General features: G+C 29.7%; 1 long non-coding RNA gene across 2 annotated transcripts; it reads left to right on the plus strand.

The window, feature by feature from the left end:
• Nucleotides 1-132: 132 nt before the first annotated feature.
• LOC132740527 (uncharacterized) lies at nucleotides 133-11,634 on the plus strand. 2 transcript variants are annotated; one of them, XR_009627173.1, is made up of 3 exons: nucleotides 133-243; nucleotides 8,021-8,170; nucleotides 9,031-11,634. It is a non-coding gene; the product is annotated as an uncharacterized LOC132740527 (long non-coding RNA). The 2 variants fall into 2 exon arrangements; XR_009627172.1 differs by lacking the exon at nucleotides 133-243 and adding an exon at nucleotides 1,393-2,234.
• Nucleotides 11,635-13,103: the final 1,469 nt, after the last annotated feature.

Here is a 13,103-nt window from a genome sequence, read left to right on the forward strand (position 1 = left end):
AATCAAAAGTTACAAATTAACTCTCATTAATTCCAGGATAACCCTCGTAACTTAAGAACATAAATGTCTTGACGTTGTCACTATCAAGCAGTATAGTAATATCAATTACTCAAACATGTCTTTCACATTTGTGAAATTTTAAATTCAATACTCCTAAATTACAGAATAACTGGCTTGTTCGCATTTCAAAAACTGATAAGTGAAATTTTATCATCTTTTAATACGGAGTTTGAGTTAGTCCAGGTATCGTTGAAATTATTAAATGCTTTACAGTCGGCTTTGCCAACTAACCAAACATAAATCCTGGTCACGGCACCATTGCTTGTGCTTATTAGATTCAAATAATATATTGAAAACGAGCCCTTATTATCGGAATTCATATTCATTCGAAATAGAATACGAACGTTTGGCATGACTTTCCTTGCATGGGCTTATGTTTGTCATTTATTCGTTTTTATCTTTTTATGCAAAATGCATCCTAGAAGAATAAACAATAATGTAGTTTTTTGCTACAAAAATATCAATTGATTTTTTTTCTAACTAATACGTGTAGTTACTTTAATTCTGAATCAAATAAAATAAGTATGAGTTTTACTTCATTTTCACTGCCAATGGCAATCGTCTTTCTTGTAGACTATATCTTATTATCATGACTTTAAATTGAAATAAGCAATACCTCAAGATGTACAGTTTATCTGTATATTGTAATAAATTCGTAACCAAAATGTTGAACCATTGCTTATTACAATTTTTTTTTTCTTAATCGATGAAAAGCTTTGTAATTTTTAACATATGCAACTGAATAAACATTGTTATCATATTAGTGTGATGCGTATATTTTGATTTTTTTCACAGTTTAATTCTTAATAAAAAGCAATTAGGTGTTTGCATATAGATCGTTGCTTCTGTAACAGATATAAACTATGCAGTTATTCAACTGAAGCACGGACCCTTATCTTGCTGGTTACATAAGTGGTATGCATTTCCCCAGCACTGAGTTCCACTGCACATAAATTCAGTAGGTTTAGACAGAGACATAGATAACAGAGCAACTTCCTAGCCGGTTGAGATAACACGCGTGCTTTATAAATTTGAAACTTGTAGCAAGTAACACTTCTCAACTAGATAGCAAAATCGGTAAAACAATACTTTTCTGAAATGTTACGCATTTTTCTATGGCTGCAGGTAAAAACATTTACAGTTTCTATTCAAATTAATGATACTTCAGTTTTTAAGGTAACTACTTATTAATGTTTGTTATACAAAACTATTCATATGACAAAAATGTTCTGCAATGTTTTTCTAAGTGAAAGGCATGGAACATTACCAATATTTTACCATGCAGCAATATATATGTGTATACTATAAAAGGATCAAATGTACATACATTATGTGTAACTTGCTACAAAATACCTACTTTTCAATTTTTGATTGGCATGAGTGATATTTCAATGGAGCATATCTCTGTTATCTACATCTCTGTTATAGGTTTAAAACAAGCAAACATGATAGGATCAGTTGTTGTTTTATAGACATAACATCTTTCCACATTATATAGCACTAACCCGAGTTTACACTATGCCAGTAAGGTGTTATAAATCTTCATTAATTTAGTTCAGTTATAATTTGCTTTTATCTATTATATTTTAATTGTAAACACTTACTAAGCTTGACCCCGAAACTCGTTAGCTTTTGCCATCGTGAGCTAAGCTCATAAATGCTGTTTGACCAGGATCTTTACTGTTGGCTGATCTGTTACACAATTTTACATGGATTCCACCAAAGTGATAATTAGTTGTTCCGACTATTGAAACTTTACACGAGTATTTAAAGGCGTATGCTATGGTCAAATGTCGAGAAATAACAGAATCCCCTCCCTCGTTTTAAAGTAACCTGCCTTTGAATTAAATTGATGTTGGTTCCCTCCGTTCATAATACGGAAAATTAACTTTACACAAACACCTTCCAAAACCTGCGTTTACTATGCAAAGTGTTAATGACTTGTTGTATAATTTACAATATGCTTTATAACTTATTGTTACGCTAGCATACGTTTTTAAGGATTTCGGCAGGAAAAGGGATAAATAAGACATTTGCCCTCTTACAGAAATACATTACACGCTTAGATTTAAAATGTCTTGATTTATTCTAGCTTCGGGACTGGTTCGTTTTCATTTTCGAGCCTCATTAGTGGTATAACATCATCTTTCAATACACAATTTGATCTGGAACAGGTATATCTATCCATCTGTTGAAAGAAAAGTTTTATTATATACTCCTTATATACATGTAATACGTCTATTCTTCTATATCTATATTCTTTGCTAGACCTCCAGTAGTATTGAAACGCTTTCTTCTTCTCTTTATACTTTTTTCTCACAGCAAAGCTGGTATCGGAATACAATTTTTCATCACCTTTTTACTGCTACATTTTTACCTTCTTTTCTATGAGGAAATATATATCATTCAAATTGTAAATTGTCATTAAGCATTAATTTATATAGCTTGTAAATTCCAAGTGAATGTTTAAGGATTTTTATCAACATGATCTTGTATTAAAACAATGACGTAAATCTTTAGGACAAGACACTGTCATCCCATTTAGATGGTCATAACATTAAAATGTTTAATCGAAATTGATGATTTATGTTTCAATCCAGAATAATTTTATTCCATCATTTAATGTTGAAGTAGCTACTAACTTAACACATAAGGAAGGATTCTAATTGAACGTGTGTCAAAACGGCTGTCTAACTGGATGATAAGCAATCAGATTAAAATCACCTCTTAAAGAGATCTTCACATACGGATCTGATGACCACTATTTAAGTTGTCAACTCCTTGGGAGTTTTCAGACAATCATCGGCGAGTTTTCACAATTTTGAAAGCGGTTCGGTTTCTAAATTTAACGGCTGGATAACCGCATGAATTGGTCACGTTCATGTTCTATTTTGGGATGACTAATATCTTTATATAACAACGTATCGCTTGTAAAATCGACCATTGCTCTTAAATGAAAATGACAATGTGAACTTTTCGTTGTTTAAATCAAAGAACACCAAGAACAAAGCGTAAAGCTATGCTTCAGTGCCAGTACACATTTTTCTGCTCATTTGGTGTTCCTTCACTTACTTCATACTTATTTACTGTTTATATGAGGCAGAACATTTGTTTCCATGTTTCAAAAGTAATTTCTAGATTGAAAAAATAATGATTACGTTAGAGTGTTGCAAACAAGAAGTTACTACCTTACAAGACATGTGCATGTATATTTTGCCCAAAGTTACACAGGGACTTCACTGGTGTACTTGGAGAAAAAAAATCTTTATGAGATAAGTGTGCCATTTGATGTTGGTTTAGGTAAAGGTTTTTGTTCGCACAACTTCAAAGCATTCACAAGAATTCTCAATATAATAATATGGTTGTCAAAAATTGCCCAAAACCGAAAAAGAAAAACATATTGCAATGCTATTTATTCAAATTTGACAGTGAAACTCAATAAAAATCGATTTTTAACTTTTATAGTTTCTTAATTGTCTTTTGAATATCTTTCCATTTTAAATGCAACAGATAATTTATGTACGAATTTCAAATTGTGTGGTTTAAGGATTTTGGTTTTAAAAGAGCTAATTTAAATGGAGTCATTTGAAACGATATACAATGTATTGGGTACAGAATACGTGTGAATTGCATCTATATGCGATATTAGTTTGTTGTAATATTATGAAATTAAACATAATTATTATATGAAATTGAAAGTCTAACATTTATCTGTAATATGGAAAAAGTTCAAAGCTAACATTTATACTGAATGTCATTAAACAGGCATTTTTAATAAATAAGACAAATATCAAAATGTTGAATTCTGCTTTAGCCGATGCTACGGGCTTAGACTATAATTTGCCTTTTCGAGTACCGTCCATGAACAGGTTTAATCAAACTGAGCATGCAACATTTTCAATTGTGTCGTTTTTGACGTTGTTAAAGGGTTCCGGTTTTTTTCTATTTTATGAAAAGTCATATCACTATGTAATACTTTTTCGCATTGTAGGCATAGACAATTTAGCTACTTTGCCAAAAAGATCTCGTCCCTTACCGGTTCCTTTGAAACAACTGCTTTGTTAAATGAGGTAAATTCAGTATTGTAAGAATGAAATATTGTTTGCTTATCTTTTCTTTTTGATATTTTTATAATGTCAGTTTTGAAATGTTGTGGTCTTCTCGTTTGTCGCGCATGCGCATGCCATGTTGATATTGTTGCATGTACGGAAACTGGCCATCAACTAAAGTGTAATGAGGTTCAAAATGTCAGTATTAGCTCAATGTTTCATCTATTTAAGGGGTTTGAATTATTATTTTTTCCCTCTTTGTACATATTTGGGCGGAGTTACATTTAATCTCTTCTTTGTATAGATTTGGGCGGAGTTATATTTTATCTTTTGTTTGTACAGATTTTGGCAGAGATACATTTTATCTCTTTTTTGTATAGATTTGGGCGGAGTTATATTTTATCTCTTCTTTGTACAGATTTGGGCGGAGTTTTACCAAACTTGCACGACTTATAAAAGCAGTTTGTAAAACATTTTCCACAGAAATTAAGCAAAAAGAGGTAAACATAGTTTGAATCGACAGGCATGCGCATATGAAGTGTGACTTATGTTACCATAGTTTGAAACCACAGAGAATGCTAAATTAACTCATCAAATATATTTAATTTTTAGAAACGAACACTTATGTTTCTTTAATGTATGTATACCTTAAGCAACAACACCAACAACCATTATAATAAAAAAGCAACAAACAAATAATAAACACATTTCTACTTTTGATATTTTTTTACAATTCTGTTAAAGATTTTAAAAGATACGTATTTTGAGTAATTTCTTAAATTACTTAGAAGTGAATTCTGTGATACGTCAAAAAAAATTTTTCGAATGACGTTATGCCGAGTATTGGCAATCTCAAATTCAATAGAATTATTGTTTTTTTTTCTTTAGTGTATTGATAAGTAAACAGAAGGTCAAAACCTTATTAGAAATAAGATGGACAATTTTGATATTAACTAATATGTATGAATAGATGTGTTTGGTAATCCTCTATGTTTGTTTTCAGTTTTGATCTTAAACATAAATAACAGCATGGGGAGGTCGTAATATTTCGGTAATTCGTGATATAAATTGAGTGTTTGCATCCATTAATGTTGAAATACCTAGGTCTATCTTCAGAAATATCTAAGAATGAAAATAAATTGGTAACAAATAGCCACAGAAATCAATAATGTCAATAATTATAAGATGTTTGCTAAAACGTTGAATGTTTGTTGAGCTGATCTTAAGGGGCGGGGATGGGGTTTTGGGATTTGGCATCGTTATATCGGACCCGGACCATTTTCAACAATTTTAACTTGTGTCGGACGACTTTTAATGCTTTCGTTTTGATTTTATTCCGGTATATTGTTCGGCTAACAAACAAAATCTGTATATATCTTCATACTTGGTTATGATAATTGATTTACTGAAAACTTATGGTTGATTGTGATATTATCTTTATTAAATGTTAAAATATATTTGTTTTTAAAAAATTGCCAATGACTTAAATGGGTGGGGTGAGAAGCAACTGCAGTAAATAATCATAAGAAAGGAATTAAACTTAAATAATTATCAAACATGAAAAACTATGGAACCCCCTGGAACATCAAGTGAGTATTTCAAGTGAGGCCTTACTTCAAGAACATGTCGAGGTGAATACTGGTTATTCGTATTTTTAGACTGAGTTTTTATAGGTGAATGCCTTTTTCAAAGAAAAGATGAAAAAACCTGTTTCAGTTTACGCATGTAAGCCTGAATGTTTGTACAAAACAGTAATCTTTTTTTAATGAAGTTTGATTTCCGTTTATCTTGTCCCAAAATCCTTTAATTCTATTTTTTTATCTAAATTCTATTTTCGTATCTTTGCTTTCATCTCCTTTTATGGTTTATCAATTCAGTAGTGCAGTGTATAGCCTTCGTATTCATTCATAATTACATATTAACATTTTTAGCTTTCACTAAAATATATAGTATATATGCTCTTATGCTTACATATTATCATTTTTAGCTTTTACTTTATATGTCGTTTATATGCTTTATTACTTATATATTAACATTTTTAGCCTTCACTTATGTAGTTTATATGCTTTCATGGTTACAAATTAACATTTAGCTTGCACATGCATGAACATTGTATCTTGACATTTTATTTCATACAGGAATCTTTCAGTGTTTTTCATTGTCTTTTTTATTAACACGTGCTTAATTTATTTTTCATTTCTTTTACATTTTTATTTAACCTAAGTATTTAAATATGTTGTTGTAGTTATTGATGAAATTTACAATGCTAGTGATAGTATACTTTCATCATTACCTTTCAAAGAGAAATTTTAAACTTTAATATACTCATCCTTAAAGATCCTGTAACACAATTTTTATGGTTTTATTTCATAAATATGATGCTCAAAATAAGATTTGTCAATATTGTAAGTTCCAATAAGCATTATTTATAAAGATATTACCGAATTTAACATTTCATATAAATAAAGTGAGGTAATTAGAATGTTAATTCTTAGTTAAATTTTCCAATAAGAAATGAATGCATATAATTTATTGATTACATGTAATGTGCACACATATTTGCAGTATATATTTTATATATTCTGCGATGTTTGAAACTTGTTTTCTTTGCATAATTAAATACATATATAGTTTATTGTAAGAGTGGTATACACACAGGTACTATATCAATCACAAAACATATAGGATCTTTAAATTGACGCTATTTCATAAAAAAAGCATACAGGTACATTTCAAGCATATGCTTATGTATTTCTACGATTTCAGAAAAATATGAAATTCCAATTGGAAAATATTCCCACTGGAATTTGATTTTTTTTCGGGCGGATGTCATTTGTCCAGGCGGAATATGCAAATCCGCCCGGACAATTAAAAAAATAACATTTTTGATAAGAAAAAAATAGCATAAATTGAATTCAATTATCTCTAATATTTCTTAAATATATCGTAAGAAATGGTTTTTAAGCGTTTAGGGCAAGTATAAATGATAGAGAAGTTTGCCAAATTTCCGGTGGTGCAAAACATTTCTGGTAAAATATTTTTATCGCAGAAATTTTATTGAAATCTTTGAAATTCTTCCTGCATATGTCTAATATGAATAAGAGAATGAAAAATCTATGTATGGGTAGCTTCGGTCAAGTAAAAATTAAACATAAAAAATGTGACACTTTATATTCATATTAAGACTACCTATAGTGTCTTGAGTTTAAAACATAGCATATCTAATTTGTTTGAAGTCAAAATATGCTTGTTTTATATTTGTAAGGGGACTGTGGAGCAATTATCAATTATTTCTTATATAAAATTTCAGTAAAGTATATTTTTTTTTACATTTTATATAACGTAAATGTTCAAATATGTTGATGTAGCGTTGTTGATGGAATTTAAAAATATTGATTTTGTAATAACATTCTTCTTTCTTTACTTACCAGTGTTGAATTTTACTTTACATGTTTGCAATATATATAACGAAGGCTTAATTAGGTTTGTTTATGTAGCTTTCTTGGTGACATTTAAGATATTGCGTTGAGTATTTTTTTCTTTACTTATAAGTAGGCAATAACATATTACATTCTTGCATTAAATTGAATGTAAGTATTCAAATATATTGATAAATTTCATTCCATAATTATACTATTTCAAAATCAACTATGTTGTATACTGTTGTTTCTTTTGTATTTAATAGTGTTATGCATATCTCATAGGAAGGTTTACTTTTGTATCTGAATTAGTTGAAAAATAATTTAAAAATTGATTCACCATTTAGAGCAAAACTGTTTCGGTATTTAATTATTTCAATATACATATACTTTTTTGAATTGCAATTTGAAATAAATGTAAAATTAATGATTATACATGATTATACATGCAGTGCAATATATTATGTTTATTTTATTTACTATTGTTTAAAGTTGACAGAGTTTGTGAACAGTAAACAGGACTTAGGATCCGGTGCACGTGCTTTTGCTCAAGCTCTCGAGAAGACTAAGAGCAATATTAACTGGATGAATGCAAACGTCCCAGTGATAGAGACTTGGCTTCATGATCAAGGCTATTAAAAGGTAAACAAGCACGTGTAAAGTAAAGTAATAAAAACACGCAGTTTTAAAAATCATGATTGCCATATTTATCATCATAGCTTTAAGTCCATCAGTTTGCTAGTCACATCGCTGTCCGCCAAATTAACTTGATAACTATTAAATGTCATTCCGTTAAAGTTCGGGAGGAAACTGATCAGTAAAGAACCTCTTTTGGTTTTTAAGTCAATAGGCAATGGCACTTTTAAGCCTTTAAGTATGATAAATTGCAGGCATTGTAATTGGGTGTTTGCCCTATGCAGAATGTGCATGCGCAAGAATCAACACCCGTTACAATGGAAAATCGTTTTGTAAAAAGGAATACTAATATTGAAAAGTTCTTGTCCGTTTAATAACTTACGAGGGAAAAGTTTATATGAATGTTACGAAGTGTGTTTATATATATTTCTCAAAGGCTTTATATTTTGATGCATTGTTATGAATTCCAAAGAAAAATTTAATTGGCCATTTAACTAACTCATCTTTTGCTCTGTTGTTTTTAAGCACTTAGTTAAGTTATAATACGTCAATGCCCCAGAGTGGGTTATGTACAGCATTGGAAGAAGAAGAAGAAGAATGATTTATTATTTTGTATTGAAGTCCAAATACAACTAATTGAACTTGGTTTTCATTTAAAAAAGTGTTACCTTTATGACAAATAAGCTTATATTTAGCACTTCAGGTGATAAGCATGCAACATCCTCTAAAATAATTACGAAATCACATGTTTGCCCTTTATAAAAAGAAAGACTTTTTTGAGGCCCTTTGACCAAAACATATATGGGATATTTGAAGCTATAGTATGTTCTATATATTTATCTAGTGTTATATTGTTTTATTTTCAGTGTTGTCAACGAAGTATATAAGATATAAACACGTGTTGTAAAACATCGACACCTATGAGATCATCAAAATCCAACATCGTTACATCTTACATTGGTATAAAATGATAACATTTCACACAACAAACTAGTTTCAACTTCGAAATTCATCGAGTAAGAAAACACGATGATGAGTTGCTGATTGCTGATTGCTGCAAACAAACTTTTTCCTTTCTTTAATACATATTTGATCACCGTTGACAGCATATGGTAGTTTGATCTTTTATCAGTACGAGCGATTACAGTTGAGGTTATGCCACAATCTCAAATAAACATTTCACCATACATTGCTTCGGTTGTTTTTTTTCTTTTTTTTTTCTTTTTTAAATATTTGATGATATTTCAACAAGACAGTGGTATATCGGTATAAATTCTCGCTTTTAGCACTTCAGCAAGCTTTGAATGAAAATGATTGCAGCAACATTTGGCTAGTAATTTTATTATCAAACTCTATCAGCATTACATGCAATTTTGTTATTCAATAACATTTTTCAATAAGTGAAAGCCATAAATGTTTTTATTATAATTACTGTTGTTTTTTTTTTAATACTACTTGTGTGTCATGTAATCAGAGTTCGAAAATATAAGTTGTGTTTTTTTTGTGTGCGTACCCTATTTTTCACAGTTTAGATGATTTTATTTCTGTTTTTATGTCTATACGTTTTTAAAAAGAACAAAGCATTAAACATTGACTATGTTATCGATTGATTTTCTGTAGATAGTATTGAAAAGATAAGAATACTAAGGCTGTCCTACTGGGCTCCTTGCCAATGGTCCTGTGTTGTTGGGTCGTGTGAGGGTTGCTTTTATTGAACGGCGCCCATCGTTTCTGATTTTGTTTTTCATATTAATTTGGAATAGAATATTTTTAAAAAAAGTTATCAGTGGTATTTTGATGACCTGAAACCAATCCGGGTGAAATAGTGTAAACATTCAAAAGTAGTTCAAAGAATTGTATGTATTTATGTGCATGTATCAGCGTCTTTTAATAATTGTAATTCGTCATCAGTTATATTATGTTAAATAAAGTAAAACACGCTACTATAACAATTTGAATTCACTGCTTTTTATTTATTTTTTATTGGAAATAATTTATTTGATAAGAATATGACCAAAAAATATACATCTATTTATTTTATATCTGATTTCGGTTTACGTTCTGGTAAAGGCGGTGTCAGTGGCCCTGGACGTGTTTCATATTTTGCAATTAGATTGTACTTAAAAGACTATTATCTTTTATAAAGAATCTCGCTCAAACGTTAAATATTCATTTTGTGTCAGGGATTCTTTTGAATCAGAACGAACTTTGCCATAACGATATAAAAGCAAATAAGGAACAAATGAAAAGAATAGTTTTATTATAATATTTAAATTTGATTTATCTAAAATATACAAACATTTATACAAGAAAATATTTACTTGAACTTATAAGAAATAGTAAATTATGAGACACAATTGAATGAATAGTATCTGTGCAACTTTTAAGAGCCCATTATGCCTAAGAAATACATAACTTTATTTCTCAAAATCCTTCTGAATTTTGGTATCTCTATTGGTTATTCGTATAATTAAACTGAATTAGTTTTTTTTTATAAAAGTCAAAATACTTCCTCGTTTAGTTGTTGCTCCTCGAACTACACGTTAGTGCACATTCAGTACTACTTTCTCCAGTTGTTAAACATCTAAGATGCTCTTAAACTCTAGATTCATAATTAAAACATTGTTTAACACGCGTTTGACGTTTCTAAAGAATTTAAAAGAAATGGATTTCTTAGGCATAACGTGCTATTATATGATTTTCTTATATATAAAACAGCTGAAATCGTAAGGAACATTCTTTTTGCTTTTGACATAAAATAACGGACCACCTAACAAAATATTGTTGTCGCATACTTGGTCCAAGACACATGCTGTTTGTACCATGTTCATCAGTGTGTGAACATGTACTTTTTGTTGACCTCTGTAATTGGTATCAATAAACTAGCACTAGACTTTAATCGATCTAGCGTAACACTTTAACAATCTTGTTGTTACATGGAATACATTTACTCCATGATAGAGTTTGTCCCAGTTAATTTTGGGGTCCAAACAAACTTTAACAGTTACAACCTCGAAATAAAGTACAACATGTTGACTTATCTATAGTGACCGGAAGTGCACTGTGAAGCCATAACGGTTAAAGTTTGTTTGTACCCCAGATTAGCTTGGAAAACCCCCAACGTATTCTTTAGTGTTGTTGTTTAGCAAATATGCCAGTAAATGCTGATAGCAATATATGCTGATAGCAATTATATTATTCTTATTTTTATCACTTCGCTTTTCGCTCGATCGTTTGTCAATTGAACGCTTACATAAGACCAACATAGATGGTAGTTGGTAGTCCGTTATATTATGTTCCGATTAAAACTGACTTCATATTTTAATTATTCATAAAATATCATACATTTGCAATATTTTGATTGTTTCTAAATTAAACCTAATATACTTGATCCATTTTTTATATGATAAAAAGATATTTGTTGATAGAATAATGTATATAATTATATTAGAATAAATTTCATAAAATATGTGTACTTGTTGTTATTTTTATGTCCGACAACCTTGACAAAGCGTAAAGAAATTGTATTTTAATGTTCGAACTTTATTCATGTTTGTCCATTAAATTTCCATTATGCCTTAGAAAAGCTTTTATTTTTAATTCTCAAAAGATTTTAAATTTTGGTGTATCAAAGTATCAAGTATCAAAAAAGATACTTATTAGCAAACAACCTGAACCATCTTTTTCATCTGTTGCTTTCTGGCAATAAGTAGAGTTATAGTGGATTTGTAATTTGTAAGACACACAAAATACTACTTTGTTTACATTATGCTACTTTTATGACAAATTATTGCAGATTAAGCGCTACTTTATGCAGGTTGCATGTTTCAAACATTCTCTAAAACCATCATAAAAGCATTATGAAATTCATGTATGACTTTTTTCAGAAACAAAAAAGGTTTATGTCTCCGGCATAATGTGTCGTTGAAGGTATATGTATTTGAAATACAACACATTGTCGTTACAACAGGAACAGTATTCAATGATTATTAGAGTGAACGTGTCATTATGTCCATCAAAGGGTATATAGTGAGTGAACAGTTGAAATTCAAATTTATTTTAATTTTGCCATAATACTTTTCAATATAATAATTCACTTTACATTATTGATTAATAAATCACATGGCCTCAAAACTTTCTATCTATCAACATTTACCTGTAATGTAATTAATAACAAAAGTGGGACAGTCTGTTTATATTTAAGCAATATTTACATTTTATCTTAAACATTTTTTGAATATCAGCCGTTGGTCATTCACCATTATAACAGTCAATTTTTTAAAACATATAGTCAATACAGCAGTACATTACAATGGAAAAATGAGCATAATGTCACTTTAAATTTAAGATAAAGACTCCTTATATAGAAAGAAAAAATACAATACAATAATATAGAAAAAGCAACAACATTTATAACAAATTTATAAAACAAAACATTATGGTCACAGTAAGTAGTTAAACATCTATTACAACGCCGAAGAAATTAATGAAACGATGACAATATCTTAAACATTATTACATACAAAGTGCTACATTAAATAACCGGGTACTTTTATGTTATGCACTTACAAACCGCAGTTGTAGCAAAAGATTACTTAACAAATTAAAATGAAAAACTTTAGTCTGTTAACATTGTTTGACTTGTTGTTACTTACACGCTCGTTAAACAAGGATAGTGATGTGGAACTTTCAGGCTACACTGCACATAACTTTTATAGAAAATGTCAAAATCGCAATGCAAGACGGTGTAGCGGGGGCGTCGTAGTGTATTACAAGAATCATTTAGCACCGGGAATCGAAATCGTCAGGACTCATTTTGACACTTTAGTCTGGTTAAAACTAGATCATAGATATTTTCATTTTGAAAAAGATGTATATGTTTGTGGAGTTTATATATGGTGTGAAGATTCGCCAATGTATAATATTGCTAATGTTGATT

Source organism: Ruditapes philippinarum, unplaced genomic scaffold (genome assembly GCF_026571515.1).
Source record: "Ruditapes philippinarum isolate M1 unplaced genomic scaffold, ASM2657151v2 ctg7087_1_1_1_1, whole genome shotgun sequence".
Taxonomy (NCBI): Eukaryota; Metazoa; Mollusca; class Bivalvia; order Venerida; family Veneridae; genus Ruditapes; species Ruditapes philippinarum.